The following is a 21,170-nucleotide window of genomic DNA, read 5'->3' on the forward strand; positions in this document are numbered from 1 at the left end:
CGGCCCTACAGCTGCTGCTAGGCCGTTAATGGCCATAAAGATAGGGATACACTCAATGCTGAGCCCTGCGGAACGGCATTCTCCTGAATACGGGGGGAGCTATGGGAGGCACCAACTTGGGCATGGAAAGTACGGAGTGACAGCAAGTTTTGGATAAATATCGGAAGCGGGCCCCGGAGACCCCACTCATACAACGTGGTAAGGGTATGATGTCGCCAGGTCGTGTCGTATGCTTCACGTAAGTCAAAAAAGACGGCAACCAGGTTTTGGCGTCTGGTAAAGGCTGTTCGGATGGCAGACTCGAGGGTCACAAGATTATCAGTGGTAGAGTGACCCTGGCATGGAGCCAGTAGGTCACATGACTCCAGGACCCAACCCAACCGCCGACACATCATACATTCCAGCAGCTTACATAGAACGTTGGTGAGGCTGATGGACAGATAGCTATCTACATCAAGCGGATTTTTACCGGGTTTTACCACCGGAATGATGGTGCTCTCCCGCCATTGCGATGGAAAGACGCCGCCGCACCAGATCCGGTTGAAGATGACGAGGAGATATCGCTTGTAGGCAGACGAGAGATGTTCAATCGTCTGACTGTGGATCTGATCCGGCCCAGGAGCTGCGTCGGGGCAATGTGCAAGTCCGCTGAGGAGCTCCCACTCTGTAAATGGGGCGTTATAGAATTCACTGTGGCGTGTAGTGAACGAGAGGACATTCCCTTCCATCCGCCGTTTCGGGGTGCGAAAGGCTGGTGGGGTAGTTCTCCGACGTACAGGCTCGAGCATAGTGGCCAGAAAAGTGTTCGGCAATCGCCTTTGCGTCGGTAGAGAGCACGCTATTCATGTTAACGCCAGGGACACCTGTTGGAGTCTACTACCCAAAAAGACGTCTGCTCTTCGTTAAGATTTGGGATGGTGACGTATGGCACCCAATGGTCGACACGTACAACACTCCTGTTTCCATCGTTTTATAAGCATACGAACGCGGGCACGGAGCCACTTAAATGCTGTTAGGTGCTCTAGGGAAGGGTGCCGCTTATGTCGCTGTAGAGCTCGCCGACGCTCTTTAATTGCCTCAGCGAGTTCCGGCGACCACAAAGCGACTGTCTATCGCTGGAGCACCCTAGAGGATGAGGGATAGTGTTTTCCGCCGCAGAAATTATCGTTGTAGTGACCTGCTCAATCACAACATCGATGGCACCACGTGAGGGAGATTTAACGACAGCAGGGGTGAAGGCTACCCAATCTATATTGTTTAAAGCCCAACTGGGTAGGCGTCCGTGGGCATGACGCCAGGGGAGTGACAGTAAGATGGGGAAGTGGTCACTACCACACAGGTCGTCATGTGCTCTCCAGTGGACAGATGGCAGAAGTCCTGGGGTGCAAATTGATAAATCAATGGCCTAATAACTACCATGAGACACACTGAAATATGTCGCGGCCCCAGTATTTAAAGGGCAGATGTCGAGTTGGGACAGTAAATTTTCGACATCTTTGCCACGATCAGTAAGCATGGTGCTACCCCACAAGGGGTTATGGGCGACTGAAGATCTTAACACACATTTCTCAACCATCGATTTCCTCCTCTTTTAGCCGTTTTTATTGTACTCCATGGCTGTTATTTGTACTGTGTTATTTCAGTTCACTTTGAGCACTTTAATGATATATGCACTGGACAGATGGTGTGTATCAACTGCTGCAGCATTTTCTGTGTATTTCCTTTATTACCTATTTTTGTGCGTCTGTTAGTAAGCTTGGTCTCTTGTTGTAATTGTTTTCGTTTATAATATAACTGTTTTTTAAATTAGTGTCACTGCAAGCTATTCGCTCCCCGTAGGTGGCGCGCTCTGCGCTGTTTCCACGTAATCAGGTAACAAATCTTTCAGTCCTAGTGTATTGCCATACTCATGTTTTAATGTTGGCTTTACAAGATAACTTTTACCTATTTCGACTTGAGCACTCTATCTCATGCGTTTTTATTACCTCTCCATGCAATGTGAATGTAAGCAATGATTTTCCTGTTTTTAATGCTTCTAGTGATACTTGTGCTTTTTAATTTGGTTATTATTCTCTCATGTTGATTAAAAACTTTTTATAGGTAGCCGTAACTTATTCTGAAGAAGATACCGTTAGTTGGTATCAAAACCAAGTCAATGCAATAAAATTTAAGCACCTGGTTGAGTGTTTTTAAACTTCATTAAAATGGGAGTGTTAATATTCTTGCAGTGTAATATTTAATTAGGTCCCAAACTTTGTTTAGTGTACTGGATGATACCTGACTCAGTTCAGGTGTAAGGGACTCAGGAAGGTTAGGAACCACTGCCCTAACGCTACTGGCCATCAAGACGAAGTGAGCTTGGATGACAGATAGGGTATGTCATTCCATGCTGCTTCAACTTTATGTCAGAGCTGTAGCGCCTGGTGAGTGCTGGCTTGACAGCATCTCGGGAAGCCACGGCCAGGTGTAGTCGGTGGCTGAGAGGACGTGCTGGCCACAGCTGAACACTCTTTGTGTCGAGGTATCTCAGGACAACACGGGCAGCATGCAGTACAGCGTGTATCAAAAGATAACGTCGCGGAGACATCCAAGACAGGGTACAGTCACCGGTCTTAGAACGTAACAAACGTAATATTTTTATGCCAAAATTACCACATGTGCGAACCGGAGGTGATGGTGTTCTGTACGCAATAGCACCTCGCACCAGTGCACCAGATTCTCGTAGTGTACGACGACAACAAATTAATAATGCCTGACTCATCCATTTTGCTCTAACGATCAGCCAACTGCAGGTACCTGCTGTCTTATTGTAATTCATTCCACTGCATTTTCCCCGTTTACTGTCAGATCTGACAAAGTAGTTTTCGTCATTTGTGTGTGTGTGTGTGTGTGTGTGTGTGTGTGTGTTTATGCATGTGTGTGTGTGTGTGTGTAGGACGTTCTTTATGCTTTTATTTGCAGTACTTCTGCAACCTTATTCTACACTCGTCTCATTACGTTTTAGTACCGGTGGTACTAATCATCTTCCCAGAATGTTCTAACACAGATACATGCATCGTGATGCTGCACCCAGAACTGTCATTCTTCTGGAAAGACGGCGTAGTGCCACTCCTGTATCCAACGTTGTAGTTGGGCGCTCCACTGCCGATAAAACTCTCTGTGATGCCGTGTCTGCAACAATTGTCGCTGTGCTGATAGTCCATGGTGATCCAACTGTCCATGAGTAGCTGTAAACGAGTCTCTTCCCTAATTGAAGATGCTTATCGTGGTTGTACTTTCAGCGAAGTCAACAGGGAGTCTTTCCTCTTGGGCTCTAGTCAGGTGGAGCTATTGAAGTCACGTATGGTTTTGAGTATGGCCCGCCTGAACCCACTAATATCTTATTCGCATCACAGTCGTGCGATCCTGTCCAAATCGAGCAACAACATCACGACCGCAGTCCTGGCGACCACAGTCCTGCTGCTGTCAAATTCCGACACGTGATGTTTAGACATTTCTCGATATTTCTCCTTACACGAAGCGTAACACTATCTTCTCCCAAACAGCCAACATTCAAATGTGATCCATATATGTGAGAATGCCACTGCATTATACTTCTTTACATACATAATGTAGAAGACGTTATTCCTGCCTAGTCTGTGCAACTGCGCTGAAGTGCTAATCATCTGCATAACACAGCTTGGAGCACAGATCAAATTATGGCGTTTATTGCATGTCGCCTTCATGGCCAGTAGTGCATTTAGTACCACTATTTCTGTTCCTTAAAGATTGCGAATTAGAGAGTTTATTGCTGTTTTCAATTGCATTAGCGCTTCGTGCTTCATAAATTTCGAAGGAAACACTTCCATCGGTTTTCATTTCATACGGCAGTTCCAGCACGTTACTAATTTGTTAGCGGATTACCTCCGGACGTCCAGAAATCCCACGATCGCTAGGCGAGGTGTTGAATTTCCATGACCCAAAGGGCATCCGATAGCCCAGTGACAGGTGGCGACTCCTCGGGCCGGCCTCCCACGCAGCCGTCAGCAGGAGCAGCGGCAGCGGCCATACGCCTCTCCGCGTACCGAAAGGGGTGCGCAGGACGCCGCGCGCCGCGCAGGGGGTGCTAGCCGGCCAGGGGGCAGCCGGCCGCCACCAGCCAATGGCGCGCGCCGGAGCGGACCTGTGGCCAATAGAGGGGCCGCACCGCTTTGACGTCACCGGTGCATCCCCACCAGAGCGGACTCCGGTCCGTGATCAATACGCGGCGGCGGGGGCGGCGGAGGCGGCGCAGGGCGCGCGCGCGGCCGCTCCACCGGACGGCCCAGCCAGCGCCGCGACGCCACCTGCCGACGACGCCGCCGCCGAGGCCAGTAGCGCGCCGCCCAGCGCCGGTTCGACACGCCAGGGGAGTCGCGCGCTGCCGGCTGCTGTCCAAGACGCTGACAGCGACACACTCGCAGGTAGGCGAGCGGCGCCGAGCAAGCGCGCGCACTCACACACACGCACATACACACACATGCACAAGGGTAGACCCCAGCACACCAAAGTACTGGGCCAAGCGGCAACACCTGACATTATGTAGTAAGGCACAGTCTCTCTCGATTCTGCGCTACTTCTGGGTTCCGAGCACAAACGCCAAATTATTTCTGCTTTCATGGTGTAGAAGCTCAGCGCAAGTGAGACTTGTCAGATTAATAAAAGAATGAACACTTTGACGATTCGTTCTCCATGAAGACCTACACAGATAATTAATTACGGGCTTTGTGAGGTTTTTCAAGTTGTCATGTCGTTTTTGAGAACAGCAATTTAATTTCTATAATAATTCGGCAGTTGTATTTTTCGTGACTTCAGTTGTCGTTGACAGTAACGCAAACTTTAAATGTGAACATTTTAGTTTAGAGATGACTGTAACCATTATTAATTTCAATTGAAATACAAATTGTTGTCACCAGTCACATCTATTGTATTATAGTTTACACTAGGCGATTTGGAGGACTGTACTTCCAGCATATGGATTTAAGTCAGATAATATGGTTTGGATGCGTAGGTGTGATTTTTGGGTAACCAGTGGCACTCGTTTTCAGTCGTCACAGGTTTCGGGCTTCTTTTCAAGTAGTGTTTACATCACACACTATATAATGTTCAGTGAAAGTGCCACACGTAACCCAAAAGTCGTACATCCATGCCGTACTAACTGACATACATCTCCGGAACGTGTAATAAATGTGATCGGTTACAGCAGTTGGTATTTTCAGTTCGCAGCAACGTCAGCTACGCTGTCTTTCTGTACAACAGGATAAAACCTCGAAACAGCTGTGTACGTTTAGGGGTGGTCGTGTGTGTGTGTATGTATGTGTGTCTGTGGATGTACTTGCGATTTATATAACTATTCTTGCTGAGATTTCAGTCGTAACTACAGCCTATAATTGTTGAGCGCACAGTAACTCCGTGCATTACCTCTTTCGTACCTTTTACTGTTGTATGGTGTGGGACGCGACAAACATTTTCTACAAGCATACTCAAAATCACGATGCTCTCCAGCTGTTTCTTCTGCTCCACTTCCCCCCCCCCCCCCTTCCAACCAACCCCGAACTTCTCCTCCTCCATTCTCACTGCCCTTTCTGTAAGCACTGCTATTCCTTTTGCAGTCTGTTGTCGTGTAGTGATAAGAAGGCTCTTACGAGCCTTTGCCTCCACCTCGTCGGCGTCGCGAAAGAAGTGCCCGACAGGAACTGCGTTCCGCCTCCTCGCAGCTGCTTATACTCACGCGAGCACATTTTAAACTTTCATCTTGCTAAGAATAAAAACGCGGTGAGAGAGGGTATAAATTTAGAACCTCTACAACTGGGAGATTAATAAAAAATAGGGAAAGGGCAGTTGGGCACTCTTTATAGTGGGGAACACATTTTTCAACTATACCGCGTGCTTATCTGTCATCTGCCTCACTCTAGGTATCCTATAATTATATCAGCATGCGCACACATAAGGTATTCGTTTGTTGATGCTGTTTCTCTCTTAGATATTGGATCTTTCTCTCCCTCTCTCTCTCATTAATATAAAAGAAGCTGCTCTCGAACATTCGCTTTCGTTAAAACATGAATACATATTGGAGGCCTCCTCGGACGATGTTACAGTAGATCGGAGAAGCAATCTTTCTTTTAGTTTCTGCAAGAAAGTGAATGCTACTAAGTTGAGGTAAGTATCAGCTACGGTCTTGAATACACTAGTCTGAGAGCATTTACGTCAACGATTCGAAGCAACCTGTTAGCGAATGTCATAAAAAATGAATCAGCTGCAACTGAATAACAATAACCATAAATATTTAATGTATCGTGGACATGAAGTGAAAAACGGAAATGCTTTTGTAAATGTCTTAAGACGTACTATCTCACAGGCTGCCTAATATCTACTTAGTCATCACAGAGTTTGAAGGAATAATTTATCTGCTGCTATATCAGTATCTTGTCTATCGTTTGATTTACGTTAAGTGGATTGAAGCTATTTATTCTGCCATAATACTGCGTATTTCGAATTTTCAGGAAAGTGGAAATACTGACCACTGCTAGCTTATTGTACTATATGTTTCAATTGGTGCCTCCATTACACAATCGCGAATGTAACTGCTTTTCATGAAAAGAAAATAAATAAATCCCACCTCCCCCAAATCCCTACTCCACCCTCCAGTTGCACACACACACACACACACACACACACACACACACACACACACACACACACACACACACACACTTTGAAATAATTGTAAAGCAGAAAAAAAGATATTTAAAAATCAAGACCTATAGTTTATTTAGTATGTTCACTGCAAGGTAAGCTAACAGGCCATCTGTAAGAAGAAAAATAAAATCGAAAGTCTGGTCACTGGATGGTTCCTTCCGAGCGTTCCCGAGTAACAAAAATTATGGGTCTAGGTCCAGTCACACCAGTTGACGGCCCTGTGTCTTCAGCTATCTCTCGATCTAATGTTTTGAATAACGGAACGTCTTGGTGCGAGATGCGCGTTCATCTGTGTTCTTAACGCACTGTGTTATTAATACAAACGGGGAAACGTCGGAGCAGACTACTTGATGTTCGCTTACGCGAGTCTCGGCAAACAGCTGCCTGTATGAAGTGCTGTGCTAATGCCTAAGCTAAATTTTCTATTCGTCGAGATGTATGAAGAATAGTTACACTTTCCATTCTGTTTCTCATTAAGGCAACATGACGCCAACAGGTTCATAGTTATGAAAACATACAACTATCTAAAATAAAATTAAGTTTATGAATGGACAGTGGAAGTAGACAACGGTACAGCCACTGCTGTACTGGTATTACACCGACGCAGCCACCATCAGATATGACAGCACCGCTGCCTCAATCACTCCTATGTCTCCACTCATTGCTACGGCTTCCATCGTTCCTAGCCCCTTTCTCACGTTTCTGCTCTGCTAGTTCACAAGTCAGCGTATTTATTTATTTCTCTTCGGTAAATCATCCTCGTTTAGCTACAGTGATCATAACAGGCCCTTAGTTTGTGTCCCCCTTGTGCTATGTGTGTCCATCTACCGAGTCCACCAAATCTCGTCATTACTAATTAACCACAAGGAGAAAGAAAGGAGAGAAATCCGCATAGAACAACAGTTTGCAGCATAATTACTTTCCTGACAAACAAAGTTTTCTAATGTTGTTCTCTTTAACTTTTCTCACGATTTATGGAGTATCCAACGAGTCGGGAACTCACGATATGGCCAATATAAAATGTGATGATATCAAGTATCTTACTTACACTGCATTCGACTGTCACACTGATGGCCAGTATATAGTCTCACGTCATCCCAGTGACACCCCCGCAATTCAAAAATGGTTCAAATCGTTCTGAGCACTATGGGATTTGACATCGGAGGTCATCAGCCCCTATAACTTAGAACTACTTAAACGTAACTAACCGAAGGACATCACACTCATCCATGTCCGAGGCAGGATTCGAACCTGCTACCGTAGCAGTCACGCTGTTCCGGACTGAAGCGCCTAGAACCGCTCGGCCACCGAACCCCCCCCCCCCCCCCCCCCCCCCCCCAGTAGTACTGAAGATCCAAAATTTTTTCGCTCGTCGACCGGATAGTACGGTTATCCTACCCCCGTTGTCTGGGCCATACAATCCTAGACACAGCCATTGGAGCTAAAATACGCAGCCAAATTTCATCCCAGTCATGGGCGCCTGCAGAAATTGGTCCAGATGGGCGGGGGCGGGGGTGACCCTTAAAATTGTCAATTTTAACATGAATGGGTCGACTGGTTTCGAGTGGTGTCATTCCACAATCACCGTTATGCTACAGTTGGCTAAACTATATGTTTGGTGGAATTTCTATACCTATACTCAAGTTCCAGGGAAGCAGTGTGGCGGGGGGAGGGGGGGGGGGGGCGGTGGCGCGGAGAGGCGGAGAGAGAGAGAGAGAACAGAGTTCCCTCTTGCCATCACGCCTTCAAATTTGTCTTTTGCCACTGAGTTGGTCACACCATCTTATTGGATGCTTTGATATTGTGTTGCGCACAAAAGTATCATGTATGACATGTGAGAGTTTTTAAATTTAGTTTCTACTGTATGATGGCTTAAGACCGAATCCGATCAGAGGAAATACGAAATTGAAAGACCGTACTGTGTCATAGGTTTTATACGATTCAGTGTAAAGAGGGGCGCTAATTCCAACTTCACATCAGGCTCACAAACCTATAAGCATAACTGCTGAAATAACTGCAATTCTCTGCTCAAAACCACAAATGTATTCAGTGATACACAAATACTGAACTTCAAGAAATCGTACAATATTCCTGGCCAGGGTGCCCTGCTCTGAGGCTAAGTCCAATTGGTGCACACTACAGTATTCTACACGACGTGTACATTGCTGTGGCAGTGCCGTAAGTTGTCGAATAGCGGCGGATCCTTCTTCGGACAGGCAAGCTGTAATGAACTGTAGTGGTACCGGCGACAGCGGCTGGAACTGAAACTCCAACGGGCTCTCGGTGAAACTCTCGCAGGAAACCATTCCCGAACATAGTCTGCCAATTAAGCCCTGGAGCGTGACTTATATCCCGGCGCTCAGTGATACTGACCTCCACGCTATTTCGTCCACGTGATGGGTGACGTCGAACATTGTCCCGCTCTGCTAGCGACCTCTGCAGCAGGCCGCTATAATTAGTGCTAGATTCACTTCGCCTGGAGATTAGGCCGTTCCGTGTGGCTTGCGTCTTTTGAGGGCTGTATAGCGAGCAGGCGTTGTGACGGAGGTCACGGTAATGATCATCTTACGGCTGCACCTGAAATCTGAACTCCCTGCAGAACGAGATGACTTCAAATGATGCAAAACCAGTAGGCTTAAATGTAGCGATACACCTGCTATTTAGACGCATCCTTGACAGAATGACCTTTGTTATGCCCGAGGACAATTATACTACTTTTTACACCTCACGTTCTCGATCTTACTTCTCATGACACTTCACATCTTTCCACCCATTGTGATGATGATAGACGCTGAACTCGGACTTGGGAGGACAACTACTCAAATCCCCGTCCAGCAATTCAGATTCAGGTGTTCCATAGTTTCCTAAAATCACAACAGCGATCTCTCTTGAACAGTATATGGCGAATTGGTAGCTTAAGTAGTGGCTGGGTTCAGTATGGGCAACAGCGGTGTCAACGGGCACGAAAATGCAGTATAGAATGGAGATTGGCAACTTCTCTGTGACAAATGAGAACTATAGTGTAAAATAATGAATGTTTAGGTCGATCGATTGCTTCATGCAAACCGAAACAGAATTTTTCATCATTTATGGAGAAAAGAAATGTTTGCAAAAATTGATGACGGCCCTGCGTGAGGAGATAGGACAAATAAAACTACGTCAGGATCAACTGGATGGTGAAGATACTGTGATACCACAAATACTGTATTAGTGCTTATAGAGAAACGATTTTTATTACAATTTTCTTCTTGATGAAAAACTGTTAGTCCTTATCAAGATTTTGAATCATTTTACAAATGCTTTCAATGTATATTAAATTTAATTTTAACTGAGAATAATCAGCACCTTCCAAAAACTGACAGTTGGCAGTAACGTAGAATAAAATAAATCAGATAACCGATGTCACTAACGAACATTTGTGAGGTGGCGGATGACCCGAATATAGCATGTCTGAATCCTGCTGGTGATGAATTTCTCAGCGCCGGTATTTGAGCTTGAAGGGGTGGAGAGATAGTGACGTAATCTCCTTGATCACCAGACTGCCCGAAAACATCGCAGATTAAACTGGGGGCACGTGAAACTACTGATGGTGATCCGTCAGTCGGATGGGCGCTATGGTGCTATTAGAGAGGGCTAAGCCATGTGCAGACACATGCTTTTACTCACTTTCATTTCTCATCATTATGCAACGGAAACTTGACACCACAAGTTACTCATATACACATGTATTACGGTCACCTACACTCAACAGACACACCTGAGATTAAACTCTCACATACCGCGAGTTAAGGTCCCATTATGAGCTGGGGAAGGATTATATTTGCAATTAGGCAGTTGCAAAGTCCTCTCGGGGTGTCCCACCTGAGAATACAAAACGATTCTGACTTTCTTTGTCTGAATTACACTAGCAAAACTTCCTTTTCCATTTTATTCCGAGCTGTCTGAAGCAGCTAGCTGATATGAGTTTCCAGGCCGTTGAAAGCATTGTCTTTTCGAATTCATTGCCGATGTAGTTTTGTCAGGATCATTTTTGAGTCATTTGTTAGCGCTGAGTGACAACTCACTTCAATCAGCATCGCATATTCGCACGATTCTTATTTCTCCAAGTCATCTAAACGGTGTATAGAATCAATGACACATCCTATTTCCATCGTGTGTTGATAAAATAACTTTAATTTCCTGCTGGAAGTTCTTCATCTGTTGACAGTGTGTATTATCGAGGACGATAGGGAACAATGCCAGTGTCTTATTTACAAAAAAATGTGTTGGTTCCGATCTAGTTATCTTGATCTATAAAAGGCTATGGAAATGCCTCCGTTTGAGGATGTTGGTGCTGCGAATGTGCAGTTAGTGCGGCTTGGATACGGCTATAACAGCACCGACATGTAGGCAAGGTATTAGCGTGGTATTCGTGTCTTTTCGACGTAAGTGCGGTAAATACGGAAATGGAACTATGACGACGTTGTGATCGAATGCGTCCAAACAAGACCAACGTGCTGTTTTTATTTTCTTGGCTGCTGAAGATCAAACACCCCTAATGTCCATCAGAGAATGAGGAATATAATGGGTAACAATTATTGAACTATATGAAATAAAATCGTCACAACTTCTGAACGATTTGGGTTAGGACGTTCAAACTGCACAGTTGGCCGAGGGGCATGATGGGAATTAGTATACGCATACTCACGCACCTTGTCGTTGTCAGCCATTTGCACGTGAAAATGTCACGGTGCAGCGTGGCTCAGCGTAGAGCGCTTACGAAGGCCTACTATGTGAGCAATAATAGCCCAACTGCCTCTCGAAGGAAGTTTGCGAACGATTTCAAGCTGAAGACAATCGGTACAAGTGTGCTAACAATCAAGAATTTGATTCGCAAGTTTGTTCGTGATGATAGTGTCGGTTGGCAATGTCGGTCGCCCAAAAAGGGTGAAAACGCCTGGGAGCACCGACAAGACACGCGCTGTGTTTCAAACCACCCCCAGGAAATCGATCGGACGTGCTGCACGATAGATGGGAATCAACCAGGAGTCAATGCGACAAATTATTGTTGAAGGCTTGCATTGCTTCCCAAACAAAATTCAAACCCACCAGGGCCTTAGCCCCAGGGTCATGGAATAGCGGTCGTGTTTCGCCAGAACTACTGTCCATAGGATTGACGAACAGGACTTTGATGCGAATATGGTTTGGTTAGCCACCAAGAGCAATTTCATTTGGATGGGTTCGTCAATAAGCAAAAAGGTGCATTTGAGGGACTGAGAACCCACATTTCGCGATCGAGAAGCCTATTCACCCTCAACGCGTGACTGTGTGTGTGTGTGCAACGTCCAGTCACGGAATAATCGGTGCGATATTCCTCGATGGCATGGATAACGCTACGTGACGATTTTGGAAGATGATTTCATCCCCATTATCCAAAGTGACCCTGATTTCGACAAGATATGGTTCATGCAAGACGGAGCTCGGCTTCATCGAAGCAGGAGAGTATTTGATGTCCTGGAGGAGCACTTTGGGGACCGCAGTCTGAATCTGGGATACCCAGAGGCCACTGGCATCGGCCTCGATTGGCCGTCATATTCTCCGGATCTCCGCACATGCGACTCCTTTTTGTAGGGCTATGTTAAAGAGAAGTTCTACAGCAACAATCCCAAAACCATTGGTGAGCTGAAAACAGCCATTCAGGAGGTCATCGAAAGCATCGATATTCCGACACTTCAGCGGGTCATGAAGAATTAGCTATTCGTCTCCACCACATCATCGGCAAATGATGACAGGCAAGTCGAACATGTCATAATCTAAATCCGAATATCTGTAGTGACGTTTAAATGTTGTGTAAAGTGTGTGCAAGCCGTAGTTTGTAGCTAATTTACCTTTTTTTTTACAGTTCAATAATTGTCACTCTGAATATGGGGGAGCAAAAACCACCGTTGTGGAAAGGTGCGCCAAGATCATGGTAACGCATATTCCATATTGCAAATGTCGTAACGAAGAAGTTACGCCAACTCAAGAGAAAGACACTCGATCATCCGCCCTATGGTCCTGACCTCTCCTCATGCGACTATCACGCCATCGATCCTTTAAAATGGCCTTGCAGGTTCGACGATTCCTGTCGGACGGGGATGTGCATCGGACGCGGTGTTCTACCAAACGAGTATTTTCAACCTCATGCGTCGGTAGGATGATTGCCACGATGTTCAAAAATGGTTCAAATGGCTCTGAGCACTATGGGACTTAACATCTGAGGTCATCAGTCCCCTAGACTTAGAACTACTGAAACCTAACTAACCTAAGGACATCACACACATCCATGCCCGAGGCAGGATTCGAACCTGCAACCGTAGCAGCAGCGCGGTTCCGGACTGAAGGAACTAGAACCGCTCAGCCACAGCGGCCGGCGCCTCAATGTTCACGGTGATTTTGCCAGATTGGCTTACCGATTCTAGATAGTGTGGCCTCCTTCGAACGGAAACTTTTTGATTGCAGCTGATAGTTTCGGTGTGATTCAGTCAAAGTATCTCTGATGAAACAGACAAGTAATTCTCCTTCTCTGATACTCGCAACAGAAAGAAATTGCAGCTTCCTATACGCCACTTGCACTCCACAACTATTTACACAATTTTTATTGCCCAGGAAGACAGCATTCGTTTGATTGACGGACCTGCACCCTAGGCTTTTATTCAGATTTTGTGTACACGAATGCGCAACCCACACCACGTGACAATAATTTACTTATTCCTTGCCACATCTGTTTGCTGCTGAGTTCGAACTTCGTACGACTTCGTCTTACTGATTCTCTCGCGCCTATAGTGAACTGAGGAGTTTGTCAAAGCATCTTCACTAGAAATGACAAAGTTATTCACCAAGTCCAATACAAGGGCTGACCTAACTGAGTTTTCCTGCGTGGTATTGAAGAACTTGTGCCTTTGCAGTTGCATTCGATTTCGAGCTGACTGAAATTTTTCGAATGCGCATGTTCTTATTTGCATTAATAACGAATAGTAATACTTGATTGTAAGCTGAGGCCGGCCGCGGTGGCCGAGCGGTTCTAAGCCCTTCAGTCCGGAACCATGCGGCTGCTACGATCGCAGCTTCGAATCCTGCCTCGGGCATGGATGTGTGTGATGTCCTTAGGTTAGTTAGATTTAAGTAGTTCTAAGTCTAGGGGACTGATGACCTCAGATGTTAAGTCCCATAATGCTTAGAGCCATTTGAACCATTTTTTTTTTTTTTGTAAGCTGAGGATATGCACAAACACTTATGAGCCGAAACTCTTTGACTGCTGGTCACAGTGCGGCTGAATGCCGCCTGGAGGGGATGTGTGTGAGGGAAGTACAGGGCGGTCCTAACTAAGCTTCCGCTACTTGAGCCAGTATAGGCTGAAAACTGTTTACCGTATGCACAGGAATGATGTTGAGACTGTGCGCAGTAGGATTTGTGCATTAGAAGTGTTAGTGTCATGACTTTCCGTTAGGCGCAGGTACTGCTACGGTGACTTAGGGCGGAAACACAAGCGGCAGATTGCATTACAGTTGCAGGCAGTCAACGTGGGTCTACAAAAAGTGAGCAGGGCATTACTCGTAAACCCGTTTCATCAAATCAGCAGCAATAGTGTTGCTGCTGTTTGCGAATATCGGCGCATTAAAGGAGTATGGAAGGTCCTCTCTCCTCGCCAGGTTTCAAGTGCATGATTCGGGAGTTCGAATTAACTGGTGACTTCGGAACAGCTCCTGGCAGAGGCCGACGGTCAACTGATCTACACATTGTTGAAGTTACTGCCGCCATGTAGTGCGAACTTAAGCACTGCACGAGCTGTGTCTCGACAGCTGAACATTCCATCGTTCGAAAAGTCGGCGGACAATTGTGAAGTCGTCTCCAGGCTTTCATGGATGTAGATGGTCGTCGTACTGAGCAATGCTTGTAACCTGCTAGGTAAACATTGTACGCAAATAACAAATATCGCCCTCTCATGTGGAAATTAAAATGGATGTCTTTCAATGATTAATTTGCTATTTCTCTTCCGCCTGTCATTACAAATGTTTCCAGCAAATTTCATTGTTCTACGATTACTCGTTTCTCATGGCGGTCCTCTCGCGTAGCGAAAGTTAAATTACAAACATCGTGTGTACACTGTCCAGTCGCAATAGTGTTACCACCTGTGAAAAGCTTAAATAACCACTTTTTGCAGGGAAAGAGTCAGTGAGGTTTTTGGAGGTAGCGACAGAGATGTGAAACTATACCGACTGTAGTGTCGTGGCCAGCTGCGTTAGTTTTCTCACAGCGCGAACAGGACGATTTATGTGGTCCCACAGATTCTCCATTGGGTGTAGATCCGCGGAGTATGGTAACCAGGGGTGTACAGTGTACTCATCCTGGTATTCTTAGAACCATGCGCGTAGCATGTATACTGCAAGCTGTGCGACACTTTGCATTGTCCTGATTGTAGATGCCATCGTGTCTACGAAAAACAAACGGTATGTAGGGGTGGGGACATGGCCCACTAGGATGGATGCGTATTTGTGATGATGCATTGTGGCTTATAGAATAATGAGAACACTCATGGAAAGCCACGAAAACATTCTTCAGACGGTAACGTTGCCTCATCCGGCTGATTGACACAGGTTATTTGCTTTCAGACGTTTCACACCGTACACACCACGGCCATCCTTCCTATGGACCACAAAACGTAATTCATCTGATAAGACCAACCTGTCGTCGTTCAGTAGACGTCCAGTTGCGATACTGACGTGCAAACTCCAGCCTTTGTCGCCGATGAAGAGCAGTCAGAAGAGGTGCATGAAATAGGCGCCTGCAGTGCAGGCCAATAGGCGGTAACTTCTGCTGAACGGTCGTTGAGGAGACATTGATGGTAATCCCTTGGTTCACCTGGGTGGCCAGCTGCTCAACAACTGCACGTCTGTTCGCCCGTACACACCTCCGTAACCGTCGTTCAACCCTGTCACCACAGCTGCTCGACGCCAGATTGGGACGGCACCAGTTTGCCACACAGGGCATACTTTAACCACAGCGCCACAAGAACAGTTTACGAACTTAATCGTTTCGGAAATACCTGCACCCTTGACCCGAAAGCCTAATGTCATCCCTTCTTTGACGTCAGATACGTAAATTCCTCCGTGTCCACACCAAGCACTGTTTACTGCGTCCCCTGACACTGCCAGTGCTGCCACCTGCCGAGTGATTACTGGACGTTGACGTTGATCATCGGCGGTCGTCACGTTACTGACAAAGTTGTTTATACACTATTATACAGTTATTAAATTCAGTAGTTTGCAACGGTGTCTCGTGCTTTTTGTGGTGAAATAAGAGTTTAATAAACTTTTTGAAACGTTCGCTCACTGTGTTTTTTAGAGTTTTCTGTGGATTGAAGTCGTTTAGCAAATTTCATGCGGTTGTTTTCAGCTGACGTTTCTTATTGTTTCTAGCGAAATATTTCAGCAAAATTTTCATTCACTGTTTTAACTTCGTCGAGCGTTCCAGTGCTGCTTGAATTTTCGGTTTTAGCTAACAAATCGTGTGAAGTTTTGTTGGTATTGGTATTAGTTGTTTTTTAGTATCATTAATAAAAGCTGTTGCTTTCTTAGTAGAGAGAGAATTTCAAGACCACTATAGTTCTGTTGGTGTAACTGAACTTAGGTAACGTAGACCTTTAGTTTTTTCAGTAACTGTAAAATTTTACCATGAGTGAGAAGTGTGGGCTTTGTCGTAGGTTTGTGAGTAGCAGGTTACGGTGAGGGATTTGTTCAAAGTATTTTCATTGCGCGGGGGGGGGGGGGGGGGGGGGGGAGCGGAATGCAGTGGGGAAGTCAGTGGGCATTCTAGCGAGATCCTCTCCTGGGAATACAGAATCTGTACTAGAAATAAGTTGACAGAGAAATAGGAGCGTAAGAAATGTGCCCTTCAGGTGCAGTTACAATACGCAGAGGAGGAACAAGGTGGGTTGAGGAGGGTGAAGGGTGCTGGGGAATGGGAACTGGCAGTTGACAAGAAGGCAGCTAAAAGGAGGAGGTATTTAGACAGTTTTACCTTGCGTGTATGCAATAGATGTGGCCAACTGTCAGAGTTGAGTGGAGAGGAGCCTCTTGTAGCTGTAGGTGTAGGAAAAATGTTAGCAGTCCTCAGCAGTTAGCAAGTCTAGTTGCATGTCTAACAGGAAGAAAATTCTACTGGTAGGTAGTTCGCACGGCAGAGGTGTGGGCCAGCAGTTGCAAGAAGTGTTGGGGAGTGAGTGCCAGGTCACCAGCATTGTGAAGCCTAGTGCAGAGTTGGCTCAGGTGACTGACAGCATAGGGGAGTTGTGTAGGAATTTTACGAACCAGGATCAGGTAGTGATTGTGGGTGGAGCAGGGAATAGTTTTGATAGGGACGGGGAATGTTATGTAGGTGGTGACCTGGTAAAGATAGCTACTCAAACTGGTAGCACTAATGTGCATTTTGTGCAGCTGTTTCAGCGCCATGATCGGCGCCATAATGCAGCTGTTAGGCGTGTTAAGATGGGGCTGGAGAAGGCACTGATGGCAGAGGGAATGGGTCACATTGCACTGGTGACAGTTGAGTCTATCAATAGATCGGGTTTCACTAGGCATGGCCTGCACCTCAATAGCTATGGGATCAGGAGGCTGAGACAGCTTGTAGGTGACAGTGTAGAGGGTGGTGGTGGGTTCACTCACGGAAAAATTCCTGTAGTAGTTGGTGTTAGAGCTGCACGTTTTTTAGACTGAAGTCAGCTGATGGGTATATATGCTTAAAGGAAGTCCCTCTAACTAAGGAATCACCTTCAGAGGAGGTCAGGTATCCAAGTAGAGAAGGAATCAGCATATTACTCAAATTATAAGACTATTAGAAATAAAGTTAGTGAACTGCTTACAGATGTTGAGTCTGACATTATTGGTACATTGGAGCATGACTTAAATAATTTGACATTTCAGAGGATTCATTTATCAGGATACACATTAGCTGGCTGTTTTTCAAGGAGTTCCTTGCGGAGTGGGGGGGGGGGGGGTTGGCCATGTACGTAAAGAAACTGTATTCCGTTTGAGTCCCTAGACGTATCACGACACTGCACTGAACAGATATTTGAAAGTTGTGCAGGGGCAGTTGAATTTAGTGAAACTAAACTTCTTCTAATTGTTGTTGTTTATAGGTCCCCTAACGCTGACTTCAGAGCATTTCTGCTCAAGCGAGATAGGGTTCTTGATTCACTTTATAGGAAGCACCAGAAATTAGTTATCTGTGATGACTTCAATATTAACTTTGTATATGACTGTGCAAGAAAAAGGATGTAAGTAGATCTCATAAACTCATACAATCTGATGCAGACTGTATTTTTTCAACTAGGGTGCAGGAGAACAGTACCACAGCCATAGGCAATATTTTTATTCATTCTTCTTTACCAGATGGGCATTCTGTTAGTAAAATGGTGGATGGCCTTTCAGTACATGAAGCACAAATTTTAAGACTAAAAGGCTTTTGGACTCAAACAGATGTCACATACAATTACAAACTATGTAGGAAAGCTAATCCAACGGCAATAGAGAGTTTTTTAAAAATCATAAAGGAACAAGAGTGGTAGGATCTTTATATTGACGATAACATAGATGACAAATATAATGCTTTCCTTAACACATTTATTATGTTCTTTCAGAGTTGCTTTCCATTAGAACGTTCTAAACGGAGTATTTGCAGTAAAAGGCAGCCTAGGTGGCTGGCTAGTGGGATGAGGATATCATGTAGAACAAAGCGGGAATTATATCAAAATGGTAGAAGTAATTACAATCAAACTGCAGTAGCCCATTACAAACAATATTGTAAGGTGTTTAAAAATGATATTAGGAATGCAAAGAGTATGTGGTGCGCAAACAGAACAGCTAATTCACAGGATAAAATTAAAACCATATGTTTAGTCAGTTCGTAGTAAAATATTTGTGTTACTGGTAAGACAGATATATGTACAGCATTTAACAATCATTTTCTGAGCATTGCTGGTGAGTTAAATACAAACTTAGTTTCTACACGGACTCTTATAACTCTCTTGGAAAATGCCTGTCGGAGACTGATGTCTGAAATACTCCTCTGTGATATTGACAAGAGGGAGATTGAGTCAATAATTAAATCACTGAAGACTAAGGACTCTCATGGATACGATGGAGTGCCTAGCAGAATATTAAAGTACTGTACTGCACATGTTAGCCCTGTACTTAGCCATATTTGTAATTTTTCCTTTAAGAAGGGTCAGTTTCTTGAACGATTAAAGTACTCAGTAGTAAAGCCGCTTTACAAAAAGGGAGAAAGGGATAATGTAGACAATTTTAGACCTATTTATATGCCATCAGTGTTTGCTAAAGTTATTGGGAAGGCTGTGTGTGTAAGGATAACTGACCATTTTATATCACATGAAATGTACAGTTCGGCTTTAGAAGTCGTCTAACAACTGAAAATGCTTTATTCTCTGTTCTCTATTAGGTACTGGATGGGTTAAGCAAAAGGTTTCGAACGTTAGACATGTTTTTTGATTTAACTAAGGCGTTTGATTGTGTTGATCACAAAATATTTCTCCAGAAGTTGGACCATTATGGAATACGGGGAGTAGTTCACAATTGGTTCACCTCTTACTTTAGCAACAGACAGCAAAAGGTCATTATTCACAATGTTGAGAATGGCTGTGATGTGGGTCTGAGTGGGGTATAGTCAAATGGTGGGTGTCCCAGAGAACAGTGTTGAGACATCTCCTGTTCCTTGTTTATATAAATGATAGGCTGTCTAGTATTGCGGGTAACTCTAAAATATTTACGTTTTCTGATGATACTAGCTTGGTGGTAAAGGATGCTGTGTGCAACATTGGCACTGTTTCAAATAGTGCAGTTCATGACACAGGTGCATAGCCTGTAGAAAATAAACTAACGCTAAATCACCGTCAGTTTTTACAGTTTCTAACACGCAATTCAAGAAAACCCGACGTTTTAATTTCACAGAAGGGGCATATGATTAGCGAAACTGAACATTTCAAATTTCTGGGTGTTCAGATCGATAGTAAACTGTCGTGGAATGCCCACGATCAGGATCTTGTTCAAAGACTTAATGCTGCCATTTTTACGCTTCGAACGGTATCTGAAATAAGTGATCGTTCGACACGAAAATTAGTCTACTTTGCCTATTTTCTTTCGCTTATGTCGTACGGTATTATGTTTTGGGGTAACTGTTCCCATTCTAAAAGGATATTTTTGACTCAGAAACCGGCAGTACGCGCAATAAGTGGTGTAAGTTAGCGAACTTCTTGTCGACCTCTGTACACTAGTCTGGGTATTTTGACATTGCCTTCTTAATATATATATATTCTTTACCGTCGTTTCTTGTTAACAATATCAGCTTATTCCCAAGAATTAACAGCTTTTACTCAGTTGATACTCGGCAGAAATACAACCTGCAACCACGCAGGGTAGCCGTGCGGTGTAAGGCGCCTTGCCACGGTTCGCGCGGCTATCCCCGTCGGAGGGTCGAGTCCTCCCTCGGGTATGGATGTGTATGTTGTCCTTAGCGTAAGTTACTTTAAGTTAGATTAAGTAGTGTGTAAGCCTAGGGACCGACGATCTTAGCAGTTTGGTTCCATAGGAACTTACCACAAATTTCCAAAATTTTCCAATCTGCGTTTGGATCGCACTTCCTTAACTCTTGTGCAGAAAGGTTTCCAGTATAATGCTGCATCCATTTTCAATAAGCTACCACAAGAATACAAAAACCTTAACAGTAATTCACGCGCTTTCAAATAGAAACTAAGGAGTTTCCTCAGCCCCCCCCCCCCTTATATTCTGTTGATGAGTTTCTTGAAAAATTAAGCTCATTCTTATGTTATATTGTTGATTGCGTTTACTTAAACTTATAGCTTGCCTTTTTTGGTTTCATAAACATTATATTTTATCTTTCACTACTTTTATGTTGTAATTTCATGCACTGAGACGTTCCATGACCTTGGAGATTTGCTCCTCGATTTGGTCTTACTGAACTAGACGTGTAAATAAAAAAAAGGTATTGTGACTGTATCACGTACAAGCGGAGCAGACAGGAATGGGGACTCATTCGGGAGAAGATACGAGCAGGAAATGGACAAATCCACTGAGACAATTGACTTTGACAAAGGCAATATTGGTTTGTACCGGCGTCTGGGAAGGAGTATTTTCGAAACGGCGAAGCTGGATGTCTGTCCGGCTGCTACTGTCGTGAGCATCTACGGAAAGTGGTTGAAGGTAAGTGAGACAACAAGTAGGGATAAGATGTTGGACGCACACGCCTCATAAGAGAAAGTGGAGGTCGGTAGCTTGTCTAAGATGTAAAGCAGAACAAGTGGACATCTGTGGCAGTGTAATGCTGGTGCAGACGCAAGTGTTTCGGAGCAGATCTTCCAGCACACTGTTTTGAACTCCAGGCTCTGCAACGATGATCTCCGC

At 44.8% G+C, this 21,170-nt stretch overlaps 1 protein-coding gene across 1 annotated transcript in view; it reads left to right on the plus strand.

The window, feature by feature from the left end:
• The first annotated feature begins 4,372 nt into the window (after positions 1-4,372).
• The window catches only part of LOC126259850 (high-affinity choline transporter 1), a 357,917-nt gene continuing 341,119 nt past the window's right edge, over positions 4,373-21,170 (plus strand). The window contains exon 1 of the mRNA XM_049956909.1: positions 4,373-4,442. The gene's annotated coding sequence lies outside the window, so the exon portion shown is untranslated. The remainder of the gene's footprint in view (positions 4,443-21,170) is intronic.

This window comes from Schistocerca nitens, chromosome 1 (assembly GCF_023898315.1).
Source record: "Schistocerca nitens isolate TAMUIC-IGC-003100 chromosome 1, iqSchNite1.1, whole genome shotgun sequence".
Classification (NCBI taxonomy): domain Eukaryota; kingdom Metazoa; phylum Arthropoda; class Insecta; order Orthoptera; family Acrididae; genus Schistocerca; species Schistocerca nitens.